Source organism: Xyrauchen texanus, chromosome 31, assembly GCF_025860055.1.
Source record: "Xyrauchen texanus isolate HMW12.3.18 chromosome 31, RBS_HiC_50CHRs, whole genome shotgun sequence".
Classification (NCBI taxonomy): domain Eukaryota; kingdom Metazoa; phylum Chordata; class Actinopteri; order Cypriniformes; family Catostomidae; genus Xyrauchen; species Xyrauchen texanus.
The window spans coordinates 13,899,330-13,911,237 of record NC_068306.1 but is presented as its reverse complement, the minus strand read 5'-3'; positions in this window follow the sequence as shown (position 1 = coordinate 13,911,237).

Here is an 11,908-nt window from a genome sequence, read left to right as displayed (position 1 = left end):
TCACCCGAAATGAAGCAATGCAACGCTATTATTACATATAAAGATCACTAAAGAGCCCCTTACATCACTTTTGTATTCTTGGAAAACTCAAAACATAGTTTACCAGTAAAAACAGGAGAAAATGGGGATACAGGAGAATCACATCTCATCTTTCACAGCTCCTCCATTGGTATGAGGGAGAGCATGTACATTAACTCTACACTGCCCGCAATCTCTCTAGAATTTCTTCAGTACAGGAACATGTCAAAATAAGAGTCCCCTTTTCTTTCATTTATGTAAGTGTCATCACATATTCAACATTTCAAAACTGGACTCAGTAATAGGAAATAAACATTTATACACTGATTAACTTAGAACAATAATCTTAAAGGGAAAATAATACAATAACACAAATGTGTACATGCTTGGTGTGTATTACACTGGCAAACTGTTAGGATATTCCGGCAGCGGACCAGCCATATATCTGGGTGGACAAGTGCCACTCTGGCCTTTATGTTGCCTCACCACTGGTTCTCAAAAAAATGTAATTCTGCCAACATGAATTTACCCCTTATGTTGTTCCAAATTTTCTTTCCAAGAATGACTTTCTTCCGTGGAACTAAAGTTAATGTTAGTCTCAGTTACCATTCATTTCCATTGTATGGGGAAAAATGCAATGTAAGTGAATGATGCATTTCCTGTTGTTTTCCACTAAAGAAAGAAAGTCAGGGGTTTGGAACAATATGAGGCAATGTTAATGTTAATATGAATAAATGATAACAGAATTTTCAGTATCCCCTTAAAACTGCCATTTTGCTTTTGCAGTATCTCACGATTGTACTTTTTGCTCTTTGGTGGGTAGGTGGTCAATAACAGAACAATGGCTGTTGTTTCAGAATGGATGCTCATTTCACCAGCTTTGTAAAGAAAAGCGATTTCACACGCCTCTTACCGGTCCTTATCCTGCACGCTTGTGCATGAGCGAGATCGAGAGAGAGTAAGATAGCAAGAGAGAGACAGAGAAATTAAAAGAGATGGGAAGGAGCAGAGATGAATGTATTGTGTTCTCTCAAGAGGAAACCATACAGTATATCAATAAATGGAAGCTAATTAATAGAATCAGACCTTCTGGCACTCTATAGCAGCATGGGAACTGCATTTTGCCGTGCACTGCAGAGAGAGATAGAGACTCAGTGTTGAACAGCTGGCTGGTTGAATAAGAGAATTCTGCTTTGGGTGGAGAAAAAGTACAACAAATGTGATACGTCAGACTGAACCCCTTGAGATGACAGTGTGGTGATGGATTCAACCCTATAAAGAGGGGCAGTCAATGTATCTGCATACTGCATTAGGATGGGGCCATGCACTGGAGTGACTGAAAGACAGATGCATGGATGAAAGGATGGCTGAGCAGTGACATCTCATATTGGTTCTTTGTTGCTTGATTTGCTGGCATAAACTCTGTGCTTCAGGGCCTAGGTCAGAATGGCTTACCATTCAGGTTATTTCTGAACTTTCATACATTTTTTGTCATGTTTTTAAAAGCTGATGTTTTCCTTCACTTGACAAAAATAAAAAAAATAAAAGTGAAATAAAGACAGCACAAACTGATGCAAAAATGTATTTGTGTGAACGCCCCCTTAGGAGACAGGCTTTCCCTGTGCCCTTTCATAAATAGACAGCTCTCTGAATCAAATTGACAGACCATCACAATACTGACTCTTTTCGTCCTTTTTTCATCTTTGCAACCTTTATTTTGTAAAAGTGGCGATTTGCCCTCTTGACATTAACAGTGAGAAGTGACAGAAAATTATAGTGAGATCGGGAGCGCCTCTGCACAATGCATGGATTGCACTACCCATTTGGAATAGCCACCAGGGCTGGAACTAAACTAAATTACTAAATTTTAAACAAAAAAGTTATAATGTAAAATGTAGAAGAACTATTTAAGAGTCTTTAATATTTCTAGGTTACTAGATAAAATGTAAGCGTATTTGTGATACTTATGTTAACTCTTTTTTTTTTTTTTTTGTACAAACTAACTTTTTATACAATAAGTAATTTTCTTGCTTGCACTGAAGAAAATGTAATGCTTTTGAGCCACTCTCAAATCATTGTGTCCTATTTTAAGAGCACTAAGTAAAGCACTATGCAATATGTTATGTGCGCAAATTTAATGGACATGGCAATGAAGGTTTGGTGTTTGCTTTAAGTCTAGGCACAAGTTGTTTAGGAGAAATTGTGTGAGCAAAGCGCTAATGGGCTGGGTCAAGTGTAATTTAATTCTGAGGCTCGTCTCCTATTATTGCACCGGCTTTGTCCTATTATATTGTCCATTCCCTCAAGCTGACACAAGTTTTTTCCCGGGATGTGGTGTTGATAAAACCAAGGTCTAAAGCATTACACTTGTAACGTTTAGCAGGAGGAGGCAGATGAGGAGTGAGGATCTACACGCGGGTTTTATTGAACAAGGTGAAAACAAGACAGACTGGAACAAAGGAAACATCCACGGTGGGAAAACTGAAATCAAAACATGAAAACATCAGGGGTACACGAACAGGATGAACACGGCAAGACAGGCACGACATCTACATATCAACATGAGCAAACCACGATCGATAAGGGAATGGAGGAACAGCGGGGTTTAAATACACAGAGACATGAAGATAACAAAACGACAATCAGGTGAGAACAATGACACAGTGATGAGGGTTCGGGAATCATGGTAATTGGAGTCCGTGAGAAACACGGGCCAGACAATCACGGATCGTAATAACACTAAAGAGGCAGCGAGGACCCAAATGCAGAGAGACAATGAAGGCAAATGTTGAAGAAAATAAACAGTCTGTACTTGAAGTCTTTTTGTAGTATTACAAATTGAGGACGATTAAGTTCGAGCAAACTGAAGATTTTCAGAACTGAACAATGGAAACTAAAAGATATAGAATCCAAAGAGTTCTTAAGGGAAAAATCTAAATCCATGCAAACAAGTCCAAAAAATTTTTAAGGCAAAAATCTCTATTGTAAATCCAAGCATAGGTCACAAGAGGCAAAACATAACCAGGCAGTTAACAAAGATGTAGCATACAAGCAGCAAAGACAGTCCAAGACACAAAGAAACAAGAGCAAGTGAGGAATGTACACACTAGCAAACTAAGCACAGGTGATCTCAGTGAACTTATGTTTAATGATTTGCACATATTTCACTTCTACCAGTCGACTGTACTTAAAAAAATAAATAATTTATTGAAACACGTATATTATTTTATTATATTTTGAAACAGAAAATGGTTCTAAATTCAAATTACATTTCAAACTAAATGAAAATGCAATTATAAAATCAAGTGGCAAAAAAATCATATATAACTAACCACCTCCCCAAATACAAACATTTTACCCCTAACTTCTCCGGCCCTGTTTGCAGTGACTTAATAAATCACTCTTAGACAAATTTATTACTACCTGCTTGTGGAATCTCCAAACTGCAAACGCTGGAAATAAGTTTAAACCTTGTGCTTAAAACAGAAGTGGTACTGAAATGTCTTGGCACAGTTACCTATTTCTCAGGAAAATAGCAAATTGCTCTTTGCACCACTTCATTAGCATACAATACACTCACAATTTGTGCACATACACCCACAGATAGCTCAAACACTCCCACCTACACCCACTTGCACTTTGCCTTGGCACAAAAATTGCCCTTAGAATTAGTGCTGTCATGAAAATTAGATAAGGCATTGCGCACGGTCATTGTGCATTGCACTGTGCCTGGAGTAGTCCTGAAAATAGAGACCATCTTGAGTGCATGCTGTCAATAAAGCTTAAAGCTGCACTACATAACTTTGTGCTCTCTAGCAACATCTATGGTTCAAACTTAAAGCAAGCAATTAGCGGAAGAACACTAAACGTGATTCGTGTTTAGGCACTGCTCTTCTGGTGGATGAATCTCATGATTTGAGCTTAACTTGACATCATCTGTGTGTGATCATGACTGGAAGATATTCAGAACCAGAGTCATAATGTGCTATTATCATGTTGATATGAAAAATGAATGACTTTAATATTTTTATATTACATCGTACAGCCTCAGTTGATAATGCAAGTGAACCGTAATACTAAAACAGTATGTTTATGAATGCACACAATAAAACCGTAAACTCAAAACATAAAACGAGGATTCAGTAATGATGGGAATAAAATATACTTTATTAAACATGAAAATAATATGTTTAAAAATGCAATATAACAGTTAACAGTCATAAAAAATAGTAAACATGTCACAGTATCTCCCCCCGACAACATATATATATATATATATATATATCACGATCGGTTAACACACAAGTATCGTTTGATTCATACAAGCATGACATGCAATGTAAGCTTCAACAACCCTACCAGACAGCATATCCATGCATAGTAAAAAACTTCGCCAAACGGATAACAGATAAACATCCATCCAGATTGTTGCGATGCTGTCCAGAACAATGTGGGTGTGACTGACTGAACTGTTGTTTCTTTCTTCTTTTTCTTTTCACAAACTAAAACAGTGCATTAACACCATCTACTGTTTACATGGGAGTGAGACATGTCCTGAAAATATGTGCTACGAGGATGTGCTACCAACGCTATATTCAAATAGGTTTGAGGTTAGGGTTTGGATGACGCAAGGGTTTATGTCATAAGCCAGCGATTTCGTGCCAAATCGAACCTGACTGCTCAAAAGACAAATAATTGTTGTAGGCTTATCTTAGTGAGTTAAGGTAAGGACGTTGTTTTGAACACTTATTGTTGATGAACTCAATCAAAAATGTAAATTTGTTCAATTTTAACCAAGCAATCTTACATAGTGCAACTTTAAGGAGAATGTACCAAATACTAAGAGATTTTGAAGATCATGCAAATTTTTCAGCCCAAAATTGTTTTGCTGATAATACAATTTGTTATGTAAAATGTTGCATTAAGTTAGAAAAGAATGCAAAATAAAACTGAGACTTGTGGTCTCAGACATTTGGATCCCATTTTACATAACCACCACAATACACATTCCATAATAACCATGCTTCCAAACAAGAACTAGTGAATGAAGCCCCACATAACAACCATATCTGGTCATTTTGAAATCCATCATCTTGTTTTTTTCATCTGAAACATGTACTCTCTTCTATCACTCAATATCTCTCTTTCTTTTATACTCTATTGCCCTAAAGCGCCCCCTGTTTACGCACTTCCTGACCTTGTCTCCAAGCTCGGCTTCACATATTTAACCTTCACACATGGCCGTCCCTAGGCACCAGGAATCCCAAACAACCCTTCAACCAATGTCACTTGGCATTCTCTGTCCATCAGACTTTTTATAAGCTTTTGCAAAAAGAATATAGAGAAAGAGAGAGAGAGGGAGAGAGAAGCAGAATACAAAAATGTATAAAAGCATAGCCTAAAGCCATGTATAGATTTCTCTTGCCTGCTACATCTCTTTTCATTTGTTGACTGTAAATGGTTCTCTCTTGTCTGGTTGAAAAGGTGACAGCACCGTTGAGCTTGCTGACAGGTGTTTTATTGCTGAATAAAAGAGGAGAAGATCACAGGCGAGTTAAGACAGGTCAAATGATTTCACACCACACATAGCATAAAAAAAAAAGGCTTACTGGAAACCAAAATTCTCAAGTAAAGCCACTAGAGTTCATTCAACAGTGCTTTTACATTAAGCTTATTTAGAGTCATTTACAACCATTATACCATTTACTGCTTACTGTTACTTTAAATATATACATTGTTGTTGCAGCGGGGGCAAGGTCAAGTGCCCGTCCGGAGAGAGAGAAAGCGGTAAGGGCACTTACACCTGAGCTAAATGATGTCTAACACCTGTCTCTAATTCCAGTGAGCACGTGGAGAGCGGATAAAACCACCCATGCCACCAGCAGTCGGGAGAGAGAAAGAGAGAAGAGTGCTCTTCTGCCCTCGGGTATGCCACCAAATGGTCCTCCGCAAGCTGGAAAGTTTCCTCCAGCGACGCCAGGTGGTGGCACTGGACCCATTCTGCTGTCCCCTTTGGCAGTCCACGAACCAGCTGCTCCAGTACCACCTGGTCGATCACTCCCCCAACATCACGATTCCCCGCCAGCAGCCATTTCTGGCATGCGTCTCGGAGCCGCTGGGAGAAAGCGAACGGGTGGTTGTTTTTCCCAAGCTTCAGGGACTGGAACAGCTGGCGATACTGTTCTGCACTATGACCCACCCACTGCAGGATAGCCTTCTTCAGGTCCGTGTAGGCCAGGAGATTAGCCGCTGGCAACTGTTGGGCAGCAAGCTGGGCTTCCCCGGACAGTAAAGGAAGGATCCTGGCCACCCACTGGTCACGCGGCCAATCCCAGATCTCCACTGTTTTCTCAAACAGGTCAATGAAGGCCTCGGCATGAGAAGCATGAGGGGGCAGCTGGCTGCGGATGTCCGGGGTCATGGCCGGGGCTCTCTCCTGGCCAAGGATGCTCCGGATCGCGTGCCGGTCCTCTGCTTGAGCCCGCAGGATCTCGAAGAACCGTAGCTCCTGGTCTTAGTGCAGCTCAAGCAGGGATTGTTGGTTCATCTAATGCATACCGGCGAGGGACTGGGGGATCTCGGCCAACTGGGAGGACTCAATGGGGCGTACTTGGATCCCGGGTTTCGGCACCAGTGTAAAGGTTGACGATGATAAGGAGGACACGAAAGGCAATTTGCCCTTCTTGGGTAAAGGTTTTTAATGGACACACTGCAGTGCTCACAGCTTCACAATAATAATTCTTCAGCTTCACAATAATAATTTTCCAGCTTCACAATACGAACTCTACAGCTTCACAATAATAATATTCCAACTTCACAATACGAACTTGACAGCTTCACATTAATAATTATTCAGGCCCCAGACTCTCTCTCCCGACTGCTGGTGGCTTGGGTGGTTTTATCAGCTCTCCCTGTGCTCACTGGAATTAGAAACAGTTGTTAGACATAATTTAGCTCAGGTGTAAGTGCCTTTACCTCTTTCTCTCTCTCTCCAGACAGGCACTTGACCATGCCCCCGCTGCTACAATTATATTATCTGAAATTAAATTTATAAAGAGGTCAATGTCCTTTGGTAGAATCTTCTGCTTTACAGTGGGATTTACTTACTAGTTCTTGTGATTCACAAGAACTATGTTGTAAGTCTCAGGGAGTCCAGTGGTCTGGAATGGCCTCTGGTCTCTTCACAAAGGAAAACAGTATTGCTCAGAGGATGCTCTTTCATAGCAGGAGAATTCATACGCTATCCAGTTAATTTGATTGTCTACTGTATACTGTGAAAATAATTTAGCTGACCTAAAACATGCTTTAGGTACAGTAGTTGCATGTATATTAACTTTTTTTACAAGTCAAAAATATAATTTCATATGGCTGAATAAACATTACTTAAGTTACACAAAGGAAAGTAAATTCTAAGGCTCAGATCAGGTAGAAATACATTCATAAGTTGACGACTGCAAGTTTTACTTTAACTGTGTAAACAAGAGTCTACAAAGATTTGTGATTTCTCTTTCCTGTGCTTTTATTTGATGTTTAGAACTAGCCTTGTTTTAGGCGATATCACATACAGTAAACACAAACACTGTTTTGTCTGTGTTCATCCCTTTACATTTTTTCTCTCTCTATACTACACAAATTCGTTTTTCTCCCTCTCTCCCATTCACTCCTTCTCTCTCTCCATCTTCTCACCAACACTCAAACACATTCCTCAGTATTACCATCACTTTCCTTTCATGAGCTTTGAGAGAATTCTCCTCATCACTGAGAAGAGATCATAAAACTTATACAATGGAGTGTTTGCAGAGTGCCTCACTGGCTTAGTGACTTCAAAGGCTCGCTGTGAGCCTCTCTTCATTAAGCTCAGATTCGCCTCTGTTCCCTCTGAAATTGACAAACAAGCCATGTGTGTTCTTCTCACTGTCCAGTGGATGTGTTTAAAGATTTCGACTCAAGTGGAGATGAAGGAACAGGCTGTTAAACAAAATCCCTGGAGTCGCTTTTCCTGTGATTAATTTTTGAAACAAAACATGCTTGAAGGGCGAATTGTGTGCTTGGTGGTGTGTGGAGGTGCATTTTTGTTGTTGTTGTTGTGTTTATTAGCATACTTTGGTGAATACTTGCATGTTTTCATTAAATTAAAAAACAAATGTAAAAAAAGTAAATACATTTTATTAATTAATAAAAGAAAATATGTTCAGTATTTAAAAAAAATAAATTAAATTAAGAGCATAGACTGACCATATGTCTGTCTTTTTCTATGGCTAGACTGTAATACTGAGCCTGTATTTGGTGAGGATCCATCTCTGCATGCTTTTAGTCTCTCTATCTATCTCTCTCTCTCTCTGCTTCTCAGCCTTGTCACTGTCACTGTCAGCATGATTGAGTCAGGCAGCTGAAGTATCCACTGTCTCTTGTAATGTTTGCCTCAGTGTCAGTCAGCCTGTCTGTGCTTGCTTGCGTCAGGCCCCCCAAAAAGAAAACCACTGCCAGTCCAGATGCAGGGGAAGTGAGGAAGTCTATCTTTGCATGGCGAGAGCGGCGTGACCAGGCATCCATAAGCAGGGTGGTGGTGGAGGTTGTGTCCTCCGTAGAGCTCTGTTCAGATAGTATCAGTAAATAGAAAGATCCCCGGGGAGCTGGCTAAGCCTCAAACAGTGCTTCATGGCCTACGTGCTGCCTAATGCACTGCTGTGGACAAAGCTAATAAACTGACAATATATTTGAATGGACAAAGATGAGCATGTGTTTTTTAAACTGAGAGATGGGTCGGGAAAGATTTGTTCATTTTTGGAGTTTGTCAGATATGACTGGCTTCTTTTCACTGTGCCTGTTATTCCACAATAATTTAGTTCCCTCTTCTTCACTTTTTTACAATCACATTCTTTCTGTAACCATCATGTTACTACACACACACACACACACACATACACACATTATATATATATATATATATATATATATGAGCCATTCCACCGAATGGGTGACATTTCTGTCCCCAGTATAAAAATGCACGAAAATTAACTCTAAAATCCATTTTATTATTAAGCAAAGTGTCCCGCACATTAAGCTAAATGCAAATTTAAAATTTTAATTAAAAACATTAATAAAACCTACCTAGAACACTACAAATATTGCATTTGTTGCATGTCCCCACTCTCTATGTCTATATTTTACCATGAAATATAATGATTAAATCTTTAATTTAGCGCAGTTCTAGCTAAAACACTGTTGGATGTAGTTTTTGCAACTGAACATGTTTTGTTTTGTACATGAAGATGGAGAGGACCCAGGGCCCAGAAACATCCACCATGGCATGCTGATGGGGAAGGAGATACACCCGCCACACTCTCTATCTCCATTCTCTTTCTCTCTGTCTTTCACTCCTTTGTTCTCTTTTCATCATCTTTGCTGACAAACCAGTACATTCCTTCAGAAATCTCTCACTCACTCAGTCCAGATACATTCCTGTTACGTTCATTCCTCCATCTCCATCTTCAACCGCTTATCCGAAGTCGGGTCGCGGGGGCAGCTGCTCCAGCAGGGGCCCCAAACTTCCCTATCCCGAGCCACATTAACCAGCTCTGACTGGGGGACCCCGAGGTGTTCCCAGGCCATTGTGGAGATGTAATCTCTCCACCTAATCCTGGGTCTTCCCCGAGGCCTCCTCCCAGCTGGACGTGCCTGAAACACCTCCCTAGGGAGGCGGCCAGGGGTCATCCTTACCAGATGCCCAAACCACCTCAACTGACTCCTTTCGACGCAAAGGAGCAGCGGCTCTACTCCGAGCTCCTCACGGATGACTGAGCTCCTCACCCTATCTCTAAGGGAGAAGTCCGCCACCCTTCTGAGGAAGCCCATTTCGGCCGCTTGTACTCGCGACCTAGTTCTTTCGGTCATGACCCAGCCTTCATGACCATAGGTGAGGGTAGGAACAAAAATTGACCGGTAGATCGAGAGCTTTGCCTTTCGGCTCAGCTCTCTTTTCGTGACAACGGTGCGATAGAGCGAGTGCAATACTGCCCCCGCTGCCCTGATTCTCCGGCCATCCTCCCGCTCCATTGTCCCCTCACTCGTGAACAAGACCTCAAGGTACTTGAACTCCTTCACTTGGGGCATTCATTCCCCACACGTTCATTCCTGTTATGGAATTTTCATTCCTGTTATTAAATTGTTTTTCTCTAAAAAATTAAATTAAACCACTGATTTTCTCAATTGTGTTATGTTCATCATTTATCCAATAGTTTAATTAATTACATGATAAAAACATTTATAAATGTAAGGTTTGGGTCTCCTTTAAAATTAAAAAATGGCTTTGTATTTTTTTTTATACACCTTGTGTGCATATATAGTGATTTTTTTGTGACAAATGTCAATTATTTAAACATGCAACCTACCATTTATTTAAAACAAATAATTTTGTGAGAGGAAAACAAAGAAATTAGTTGCATTTTTTTTAAACATGGTTTTTAAAAGACACACGATTTTTGGTAACAGGACTGAGAAAAATGCATCCATCTCCCACTTTGAAACCTTGTAAAAAATGAAATAAATTTACCTGAGATTGACCAATATACATTTTGAATAGTGAAATATGTGTGTTATTAGATTCAGTGTTGAAAAAAGATAAAAAATTAGTTAATTTTTTTTAAGTTATAACAGGCAAATATCACCCTTTCGGTGGAATGGCTCATATACACTCACCTAAAGGATTATTAGGAACACCTGTTCAATTTCTCATTAATGCAATTATCTAATCAACCAATCACATGGCAGTTGCTTCAATGCATTTAGGGGCGTGGTCCTGGTCAAGACAATCTCCTGAACTCCAAACTGAATGTCAGAATGGGAAAGAAAGGTGATTTAAGCAATTTTGAGCGTGGCATGGTTGTTGGTGCCAGACGGGCCGGTCTGAGTATTTCACAATCTGCTCAGTTACTGGGATTTTCACGCACAACCATTTCTAGGGTTTACAAAGAATGGTGTGAAAAGGGAAAAACATCCCGTATGCGGCAGTCCTGTGGGCGAAAATGCCTTGTTGATGCTAGAGGTCAGAGGAGAATGGGCCGACTGATTCAAGCTGATAGAAGAGCAACTTTGCCTGAAATAACCACTCGTTACAACCGAGGTATGCAGAAAAGCATTTGTGAAGCCACAACACGCACAATCTTGAGGCGGATGGGCTACAACAGCAGAAGACCCCACCGAGTACCACTCATCTCCACTACAAATAGGAAAAAAAAGCTACAATTTGCAAGAGCTCACCAAAATTGGACAGTTGAAGACTGGAAAAATGTTGTCTGGTCTGATGAGTCTCGATTTCTGTTGAGACATTCAGATGGTAGAGTCAGAATTTGGCGTAAACAGAATGAGAACATTGATCCATCATGCCTTGTTACCACTGTGCAGGCTGCTGGTGGTGGTGTAATGGTGTGGGGGATGTATTCTTGGCACACTTTAGGCCCCTTAGTGCCAATTGGGCATCGTTTAAATGCCACGGCCTACCTGAATATTGTTTCTGACCATGTCCATCCCTTTATGGCCACCATGTACCCATCCTGTGATGGCTACTTCCAGCAGGATAATGCACCATGTCACAAAGCTCGAATCATTTCAAATTGGTTTCTTGAACATGACAATGAGTTCACTGTACTAAAATGGCCCCCACAGTCACCAGATCTCAACCCAATAGAGCATTTTTGGGATGTGGTGGAACGGGAGCTTTGTGCCCTGGATGTGCATCCCACAAATCTCCATCAACTGCAAGATGCTATCCTATCAATATGGGCCAACATTTCTAAAGAATGCTTTCAGCACCTTGTTGAATCAATGCCACGTAGAATTAAGGCAGTTCTGAAGGCAAACACAGTATTAGTATGGTGTTCCTAATAATCCT